This window comes from Berghia stephanieae, chromosome 3, assembly GCF_034508935.2.
Source record: "Berghia stephanieae isolate SIO BIC M18660-M18661 chromosome 3, UCSD_Bste_1.3, whole genome shotgun sequence".
Classification (NCBI taxonomy): Eukaryota; Metazoa; Mollusca; class Gastropoda; order Nudibranchia; family Aeolidiidae; genus Berghia; species Berghia stephanieae.
Window position 1 is genome coordinate 99,861,031 of NC_088362.1, and position 11,347 is coordinate 99,872,377.

General features: G+C 36.5%; 1 protein-coding gene across 2 annotated transcripts in view; it reads right to left on the bottom strand.

The window, feature by feature from the left end:
- Positions 1–9,150: 9,150 nt before the first annotated feature.
- Positions 9,151–11,347, bottom strand: part of LOC144968971 (BCAS3 microtubule associated cell migration factor-like) — a 53,436-nt gene continuing 51,239 nt past the window's right edge. For both annotated transcript variants that reach the window (XM_078907875.1, XM_078907874.1), the window contains exon 21: positions 9,151–11,347. This exon is cut by the window's right edge and continues 706 nt beyond it. The gene's annotated coding sequence lies outside the window, so the exon portion shown is untranslated.

Here is an 11,347-nt window from a genome sequence, read left to right on the forward strand (position 1 = left end):
TGCCCACTGTCGGAGGTCAGGAACCCCACCCAGGTGAGTACCATTAAGCAGGTAACAGACAGATATGTCACTCGCCATTCGCCACACGTTGTATTACTCTGGTCTGCGGTATAACTCGCCACTAAATGTCCAACAAAGTATGGAATAGGATTCAATAGTCTGATGTCACGTCCGAACAGCAACCAGCAGCTTGGTTCTAAACAAAGAAAACCGGTACTTTTCTTTTCATTCTTCATGCTGGATAGAACTTTATCATATGCTATGTGATCAGAATGTATAAAAGTCGAAACATGATCAGATTTATAATGTATTTCTCCTCCTGTATGCTCGTCGGAGAAGTATTTCATAAGGGAGTCCGATAGTATAGAACCAGTTGCTAAGTTGCTATTCGTCATTTCGAGGGAAGTGACGTCACAATGGTTGAATCAAATTGTCTTTGCTCTATATTTAGATCTCTAATGTCATTCATTGGCAACGAACCACGTATGGTGAGTGGATGTGACTTTGTCTGACATCTGACTTAGATTCCTTGAAACATAACTTTGGAAATACGAGAGTGGTTTAAGAAATTGTAAAGGCGATAGTTTTTCCATCTCTCCATCTTAATAGGAAGTGAGTATCTAGATATATTTCATGTTTTTAAAGCTAACTGTTGCCCTTCGTGGGCTGAGGGTCAGCTGGTTCTATATCCACTTTTGGAAAATTTTGAGATATAACATGCGTTAGAATCAAGATTTTAAAAGGCTTTATCTGACAAAAATTGGTGCAAATCGGAAAATTGACGCATAAACTATGGATAAAAGAGTGGTTGAAGTTTATATAGGGAATTAGATTAGCGGAAGAGTAGCGTCCCTTGATTGGACGTCACCTATAGTCTGTGACGTCACCGGCGGAAAAGTTATTAGAGAGAGAACGTCATGTTATTTGCGCGCATGCGTCGGACGAGGACGAGAGACGCATGCGCACAACCAACATGACGTTCTCTCTCTCAATCAAGGGACACTACTCTTCCGCTAATCTCATTCCCTCTTGAAAAAAAACACAACTTAAATCAATTTTTCTCAATTTGAACAAATATGGAGATAGAACCAGTTAAATATAACTAAAATATCCTCAATCTTTGGAAATTCAAAGAATTGCGCATTAATACGTTCATTCTTATTTATCATGTATGTGAATAGTAAATAGGTCAACTACGAATATACGATGACGTATGTGATGTTGACGACAACAATTTTGATGAGGACAACACAACATAGCATGAAAATTATATAGCTCATACTCTGCTAAACGCCTTCGGTGTTTTACAATATATAGATGTAATAAATAACAATGTGAAATTGAATGTAAGCTTCAATTTGATATGCAAAAACAGATTAAATGGACGTTTCGGGTTTCGCCTTTGTCAACAAAACAGGATGAATGAAACACTACAGACGAATGAGATAATGTGGTAGTGGCGTTGTTAAGATGAATAAACAAAAACATTGATGGGTAGGAAATAATAATCATTGTTTTGTTGATAAAGGGGAAACCTGAAACGTCCATTTCATCTGTTTTTATATAGTAAATTGAAGCTTACATTCAATTTCACATCGTTATTTATTTCTTCGAGCTTCGAGCAGCACCATGTACAATATAGATGTAAATGAATTAAATTGTTAAAAAATATCTTACCCTGACAATCAGATAAAAAAGTATGTCTTTAGTGAACGTGTGGAAGATGATGATGATGATGATGATGATGATGATGATGATGAAGCTAGCGTTGGTTGGGTTGTTAATGGCGATATGTTTTAATACAAACATTATGACAACTACTCACATTAAATGAAGATAAGAAATGCGTTTGTGCTTCTTTGAGTATGTGTGTGTGTTCGTGTGTGTGTGTATGTGCATGTATGAATGTGCATGTGTGCACGCGAGCTTATTGGTATGAAAGTAAGTGAACGAGCGAGTATGTGTGACTGTGCATATGTGTGTGTGTGCGCGCGCGCTTATTATGGGTATGAATGTAAAAACACAAACGAGCGAGAGAGAGAGAGAGAGAGAGAGAGAGAGAGAGAGAGAGAGAAAATGACGCGGGAGGAGGGGGGGGGGGAAGGTGAGGAGAAAGAGAAGTGCGATCCCATCCAATATCACAAATTAAGGTGTGCTCCAACAAACAAAGAGTTGAAAAGAGTATGACAAAAAAGGCATCGGATTTAAAACGAGTAGAGATCATCTTTAATCTTGTCATTCTACCTCTTCACCTCATTGTGTGCATCTCCCTAATGGAATGATATAATCCGACCAGTGTCTTATTATTGTTTTTATTACAAAGCTCATCCTTTTATTCAATATTATGTTATTTTCATTGTTACCTCCCTTGCGGCACTCTTTCGCCCCTTGAGTACTGTCTACTCATTATTAAAATTATCCGGGTAATTTAGCCGGGGAAGGTTATACTATACACTAATAATGATTATATTTTTAAGCTCGGTTGTATTGGAAGCCGGTAATGAAGTGAGGAGTTTTACAGTAATGTATGCTCTAAGAAGAACAATAGTCTAAATATTATAAGGGTCGAGTGTCGAGATTAGCGCCGCCATCTTGGTTTTGTCTCGATGTCGTAAATAACAATCAGAGATGTGTATCCGATTACAGCGTTCCTTGTACCTGTAGTCTTATTCTATATTATTATTTCTCTTTACAATGGAAGATTCTTTACGTTGTCGTACTGCGATCAACGTTTTTTTTAAAAATGATGGCCATTAAAAATAAAACAAACAAAAAAACTACAACCTTATTATAGGAGGTCTCGATAGTTGAGATGGTAGAGCACTCGCTTCATAATCAAAGGGGCAGAGATCGATCCCGTGAGACGTCGAGATTTTTTTTTACTAATAGTCGTGATTGCGTGGCAGGGTCTGTTAGATCTCTCAGGAAGTACTTTACGATAGACTAGCATCCTATCCAAAGGGTAATGAGCAATTGGTATTGTCCGTTTCACGGTATAGAAACCAGGATAAACTCCCGACCCCATGGGCCTTATGGCTCTGAAGGACATTTTTTTTTTCTCGATATCACAATACATTGATAGATGAAGATAACCGACCCCCCCCCCTCTCTCTCTCTCTCTCTCTCTCTCTCCTCTCTCTCTCTCTCTCTCCTCTCTCTCTCTCTCCTCTCTCTCCTCTCTCTCTCTCTCCCTCTCTCTCTCCCTCTCTCTCTCTCTCTTTCTCTCTCTCTCTCTCTCTCTCTCTCTCTCTCTCTCTCTCTCTCTCTCTCTCTCTCTCTCTCTCTCTCTCTCTCTCTCTTTCCGACCACCAACTTGTCAAAAATACTTAAACTCAAGATTATTTTGAATATTTCGCTGCTTAGACTTTACGTCAAGTTGCGGGTCATCTTTATCGATCGACACTTTTATAGTTAAAGTTTCCTGACCAAAATGAGAAAATATGTTTTGTCAAAGAAACGAGTTCACCCTTTCCTTATCAGCCATTTTCAGAATTTTCCCCCAAACTTCGCATCCACCCAACACAAATTAACAGACATTCCTTACTCAAACAAAAAAAGCAACAAGCACATTCTATACATAGTGCGGCTATGTGGTCTAGTGGTATGACACTCGCTTTCGGATCGGAATGTCCTGGGTTCGGCGCATAGTTGAGTCCTTGGAAAAGACTCTTTACTCACATTCTCTCACCGTACTCAGGTGTAAAATGAGTACCTGGTCGTTAACAGCTTTGTCTCTGTCCGAAAAATTGTAATATCGCCTAATAGGCGTTATGTCTCGTCCTATATGTTAAATGTTGCTGTTGACCAGGGACCCCTTGTAAAGCGCATTGAGTACATTTAGTGGATATTGCTCTATATAAAAGTTCATTTAAAAATTTTAATATTGATCGACAATATGAGCTCTATTACAAAATGTCAAGTTTTTATAGCTAGAGCAAAAAGAAATGAAATCTGGATGAGAAAAAGTGACGGTTGAATCGTAACAAATGTGACGATTTTCCAATAGGTGGTAAGGAGAGGGTTTTAAGGAGCGAGCACTGGTGACAATAAAAATCAAAATATCGGAGAAATGTTGTATGAAACAGTAGACTAGTGCCAGACAAAGAAAAGTGGAAAAATACAAGAAACAAAAATCATCCCAAAAACTCAACCTGCCACGACTGAGGATCGAATCTTCTGCTGTAATCAGGAGGTCCGAGGTTCAATCCCCAGTCGGGACAGGCTGATATTTTGAAATGTTGTTTCTTTTCTTCTTGTATTTTTCTCTCTACTTTGTCTGGCACTGTTTTATACACACCTTTTCAATAGATCTTGTCTGGTTTCTTTTCTACAGAAGAGCACACTTATAACGAACATGCTTTACATGAATTGATGGAAATAAAGAACACATGAATGTACCGCATTTTATATAAGAACTGCTGATATAGGGAATGAGATTAGCGGAAGAGTAGCGTCCCTTGATTGGAAGTCAAGAGCGGAAAAGTTATTAGAGAGAGAACGTCATGTTGGTTGTGCGGCATGTGACACTTCACCGAAAGCGAGGACGAGAGAGACGCATGCGCAAAACCATTTTGACGTTCTCTCTGTAAGGTGACGTCCAATCAAGGGACTCTACTCTTCGGCTAATCTCATTCCCCGAAGAGAACTAATTTTTGTAAATAATCATTTTCCCTGTCTAACGTGCTCTACTGTATATTTTTAATGTCTCCAACTTCTTTGAACTCCATTGATCCCTTGCAATCAATAATTACAAGTAAGGGGATTGTATAGATCTAGGGTGATTAGACGAATAAGGGCTATCTTATAACTCACTTCCTACCTCTTTTTACTAGTTTTTAATATTGATCACAATCTGTGACGTATTCTGATGGCATGGACAGATCCACTTGGGACAACATGTGTGATTGCTGTTGAAATTATCAGACATTTCTTTGATGGAATATCTATTTCATCCTTTCATGGAATGGCTTGGTGACGGTTTCTTACGATGCCGAGAAAATGGGGGGGGGGGGGGGGGGGGGGGAGGGGGGGGGGAGGGGGGGGGGGGGGGAGGGGGAGGGGGGGGGGTAATGGTAAGTTGATGGTGCAGTATCAACTGAGTCATCGAGTTCATTGAGGACGATTAACTCACTCAATTCTAGATATTTTTGCTACTTTTCAAAATTGGAAAAAAAAAAAGTATTAAAAATGAGTAGTTACATAGATAAGTATATTCAACTATCATTATCGTGTAAAAACCAAAAACATTAGCTTTGATAGTACGCCTATAATTTGTCACAGAAAATGTAATAAATAGGCATGGGGTAAAAGTAACCCGAGTAAACTACGGATATAGTCGGTGTTAGGGTTGAGTGAGTTAAACGTGTTCTTATCAATCAAACTGTTTTGTTTTTTTTTAATACAACAATACAACATAATATTTCAAATACTATAATATTTATTCATAATTAGAAATGGATGTACAATGGATGGGAAAAAATAACATTGTTTTTTATAGTATATAATGCAGTACAACATGCAAAAAAAAGATGCAAGTAATTTAAGGAACTTGTCACAATCTTTGGAGAACATAATATCAAATATTATAATAATAAAACACGTTTGCATCAATCGAGCATTCGAACGTCATGCTTCATCTCCCCATTTTGTTCAATTACAACACAAATCAATATTGTACCAACTATGTCTTGAGCTTTTATATAGCGCAATATCCACTAAACGTGCTCAAAGCGCTTTACAAGGGGTCCCTGGTCAACAGCAACGTATAACATGTAGGACGAGACATGACGCCTGTCAGGCGATATTACACATTTTTGGGACAGACAACGCTGTTAACGGCCAGGTACTCATTTTACACCTGAGTACGGTGAGAGAATGTGAGTAAAGAGCCTTCTCCAAGGACTCAACTATGCGCCGAGCGAGGCTCGAACCCAGGACCTTCCGATCCGAAAGCGAGTGTCATACCACTAGACCACATAGCCGCACATGTCTTACCTTAGTAAGTCGATGGATTGACTCATCGAACATTTCTTTAACATAGTTTTTTTATTATAACTTCTAACAAATTTATTCTGAATACAGATTTTTAAAACTGACTGATAACTGATAACTATTTTCTATAACATATTTCTCTGCTTCATCACTATAGGTACTTCCGTGTTTGTAGATCAAGAAACCAAAAAAAAAAAAAAAAAAAAAAAAAAAACAACAACAAAAACAAGAAGAAATATTTTTGATGAATATACTTATTCATCATTGATCATTGGAGTAATATTTTTTTTTAAAAGAGGGGGGGGGGGGCAAACATCATACATCAAAACAAAATTGGACAACAAAAGATTTCGCAATCTCCACTCAAATCTCAAGTCAAAACGCAGCACCTTAGAATTGTAAACAAATAAAAATGATCACGAATAACCACTTCATAAATTCAACATAATAGTACATACAATTTTATATAATAAATTAATAACCCACAGGAGAGACAGTGGTGTGCATGACAATAGCAAGTTAACGCTTAGGTCTCCAACCTACAACGATCGACCAACGACGTGGAAGAAAACATAGATCTGTCCTCTCTAGACGCTGAGTACACAGGTCCATAGATAACACAGGACTAGATACGACAACAGGTAGGAAAACGTCATCAAAAGTGGCTAGTGAGAGGTCCAGCGCCGCCATTTTCTTTTTTATGCAACCAGGGACGCTGTGCGATTTTATCTCTATTTGAATGACTTTGACTGAACTCGATTAAATACGATGGCGGCGATTAGCCACTAAAAAGTGGCTGTTGTCCGGTCTGCTCCTAGTAGTCTGTGCACAGATCTTCGTTCTCTTCACGTCGTTTGTCTGTTGATCATTGTAGGTACGATTGGGAACGGAATCGTTAACGTGTTATGTGTTATAATATTATAAAGCTGTGGAAGTGTTGACACAAGTTTTGGTTCCCATAACCAATCACAGAGATGGAAATAAATTACATGCGTATATTATACAATATAATATAGTATATATTACATACATGGTCTATTATACTGCCATGCATTGATAAAATGGTTTTATTTTCTATGTTTTCCATTATAGAAACATTCTGTTTTACTATCAACATAGAAAATGCTTGTTTTTTTCTTTGATTTTTTTTTTCTTTTTTTTTTTGTTTTTTTTTTGTTTTTTTATTCTTATCATTTGTTTTGCTTTTATTTTCTCTTTTAGTGGTTTTAAGGTCTCCAATTAAATAGTAATAGATTTTCAAACTAGATATGTTAATATATTAGAATGTTTCGAAAGTTGTTCTTTTTTTTCTTGTGTGGAAAGGGGGCGGGGGGGGGCGAAGTTTAAACCATCGATAATTTAAGTTTTAAATACATGGCGGAGATTTTTTTTAAATGGTGTTTTGTAATTGGAGGGTAGTATAAGTTTTAATCACTGAAGAGAACAGTATTTAATTTCATCTTCTATTCTGACTGGGGTTCTTTTCGTCATGGTTGCAATTGTAAGCATTTTATTTTGTAAAGTTCTAGGAGCTGTTGATTTATCTTATCCCACCCACCCCCACCTCCCTCTCTTACTCAAATCTTTTTTTCCAAACAGGAGAGTGAGATGGAGGAGGTTGGGGAGAGGGGAGGGTGAGGAGGTGTATAACAATATTTCGTTTCTAGGGCTTTTGTTGTTTTTTTTTTGTTTTTTTTTTGATATATGTCGTTGTTTAATATAAAACAAACAAACAAAAAATGCTGCATAAGGACCTTAAGGTCCTATTGGCGCCCTAGTACGTTAAAAAAGGGTTATATTTGTTTGTTTCCTCCAAAACATAGAGAGGTTTAGCAAATACGCTTAGGTGAAAGTCTATAGTTAATGTAAGACAAAATATAATATCCCGCCAAACCCCACTCCACCCGTATGAAACAGCAATTAAAATGGAAATACTAAAATCAATAATTACAAACTAGATAATTTATAGATTAGAGAGAAAGAAAGAGAAAGAGAGAGAGAGAGAGAGGGAGAGAGAGAGAGATAGAGAGAGAGAGATAGAGAGAGAGTGAAAGAGAGAGATAGAGAGAGAGAGAGAGAGAGAGAGAGAGAAAGAGAGAGAGAGAAAATCACACATGTGCATTCAAACAAATTAAGAAATTCAGGAACAGGCACCGGTGTAAGATAAAGACCTGAACAAGTATGTATGAAAAAAAACGTTTACTTCAATTATCGACAGAGTGAGATGACCCCAAATCCCGACAATCACGTGATTAACCTCCAACTAGTCAATAGTCTTAGACCTGAAACTTCTAAAATTTTTGTCAAAGCTACTTATGACTTCTTTGAAATGTCAAATTTAATAAAAGTAATGATACCGTATTGATATTTTTTTTTCTAAACGCCACTAAACAGAAACGTAAAATCGGTCACCTGAATATACAATATAAAACAAAGCAGCAGAATTATACTAGGTTACATATTAAAAAGAGAAACGTCCTCTGCCTCGCCTGGCGCTGGCTCTCATTGTCTTGGAAGGGAGTTTCAGAAAAGGGGTCTTGAATAGTCAAACGATTGCTCGCCGATTTTGTCAGTCATTGTTTGAGGTTTGAGACTTTTTGACATTATTCATTAGAAAGTAACATTGGGCAACCCGGGTTCCAGCCCGATTTGGGTACGGTGTGGGGTTTTTTGTGGGGTTTTTTTTTTTGTTTAACTGTCTAGGTTTGGACACCATACTCGACACGATAGTCTGGGCAGGACAGTCCTTCAGGCAGGGCACAGTCGAAGGCCGACGGAGAAGAGGGCGCCAAAGGAAGATGTGCCTGGACAATATAAAAGAATGGACAGAGATGTCGGTTCCGGAGCTCCTACATGAGGGCTAGCAACAGGCAGGCATGGAGGAAGACTGTAACTTCTGCTTCACGCAAGTCCCCCCGACGACCATCGTCATGGGATTGAGTGAGTGAGTGTTTTGTTTCTTCATTGAGCCATAATATAGATTAAACCCACAACCATGAACACCATCTCCAATGCGCTCCCTTGGACGATATAATGTATGATTTCTGTTGTCACCCCACATCTGTTCAATTGATTATTTATAATAATATATTCTTTTGGAAATACCAGGGTGCGAAAACAGCTTCCCAAAAAAGAATTGAATGAAACTGGAAAAAAATATAGATATAAAAAATAATAAAAATATACATTTATTCACACGCTCTCATTCAACAGACGAAACAAAAATAGAATATATCATTCACTAATTCTCATTCATTTTGTGAGACATTCGTGATAAATAGGCATCAAACACTCATCATAATATTCAATATGGAAAATAGTTTTAATATCGTAAGTAACAAGAAACAATGAGAGAATGTGAAAGTTGTAAAGAGTCCCCACCCCCTTGGGCATAATATTAATAAATTATTAAATAAAGCGTGTGCAATGAACAATAACAAGAAACAATATAAACCACCATATTCTATGGTAAAAACTTAGAGCATTTTCAACTCTGAAGAGCTACATTACACCCGAAGTGTACGTATTTGCAAGTCTGATAACTCAAAAGTGTTATGGGCTCGTGGTTGTAATGGAAATACATACTCTCATACTGACCAAAAAGAATGTCCATTACAACAAAATCAAATCAAGCCCATAATTGTGTTCAGTTGTCAGACCTGCAAAGGTGTCCATTTTCAACAAGGAGAAAATGATGAAATTAATAAGGTCGTTATCAAAATTTATCATTTTGTTATTATTTTAAGGCAACGAGTTAATATAGCTATAGGAAAGGGCAAGGTGCATAATATAGTTGTTATCGTACAATAGTAGTATATATAATATATCATAGTCTCTCTCCCTGGTGCGTTGTATTGCAATATCAACAATTCAAATTTACAAAAAAATTCATGAAGAATTGGTAAATGGAGAACAACAAACAAGCAGAGGGTATAATAGATAGATAGATAGATAGATAGATAGATGGATAGATAGATAGATAGATAGATAGATAGATAGATAGATAGATAGATAGATAGATAGATAGATAGATAGATAGATAGATAGATAGATAGATAGATAGATAGATAGATAGATAGATAGATAGATAGATGGATAGATAGATAGATAGATAGATAGATAGATAGATAGATAGATAGATAGGTAGGTAGGTAGGTAGGTAGGTAGGTAGGATAAATAGATAGATAGATAGATAGATAGATAGATAGATAGATAGATAGATAGATAGATAGATAGATAGATAGATAGATAGATAGATAGATAGATAGATAGATAGATAGATAGATAGATAGATAGATAGATAGATAGATAGATAGACAGACAGACAGATAGATAGATAGATAGATAGATAGATAGATAGATAGATAGATAGACAGACAGACAGATAGATAGATAGATAGATAGATAGATAGATAGATAGATAGATAGGTAGATAGATAGATAGATAGGTAGATAGATAGATAGATAGATAGATAGATAGATAGATAGATAGATAGATAGATAGATAGATAGATAGATAGATAGATAGATAGATAGATAGATAGATAGATAGATAGATAGGTAGATAGATAGATAGATAGATAGATAGATAGATAGATAGATAGATAGATAGATAGATAGATAGATAGATAGATAGATAGATAGATAGATAGACAGATAGATAGATAGATAGATAGATAGATAGATAGATAGATAGATAGATAGATAGATAGATAGATAGATATTGTCGTATCTCGTTTGTATTTATAAAAATATTAGATTCATAAACCGTTCATAAATTAATTGTGAGGAGCATTGACATTGGGGTAACCATGGAAACGCAAATGCGTCATACAGTTAGTCATGTTTATTTATGTTTCTTTTTCTATTTTTTATTTTTATATATGAAATAAGTTCGTCCTTTGTAATCATTTCTTATAATTATAACCATTTTTATGGACACCAAATCCTCATCTATACAAGAAAAAAACAAAACAAAAAAACATGAGCTTTTATATAGCGCAATATCCACTAAACATGCTCAAAGCGCTTTACAAACGGTCCATGACCAACAGCAGTACGTAACAAAAAGAATGAAACTGGACGCCTGTTATGCGATATTACATTTTATCCGACTGTTGGCGGCCAGGTACTCATTTTACACAGAGTATGTTGGGAGAATGTGACTAAAGAGTCATTTCCAATGACTCAACTATTTACAGAGCGAGGCTCAAACCCAGGACATTCCGATCCGAAAGGGAGTGTCATACCAAAAGACCACATAGCCGCATGTCAGTAATCAAGCATATATTGACATTTTTGACTTTTTAGAAAATTTGTCCCGAACATTATTACCTTCTATTATTCGATCAGGAAC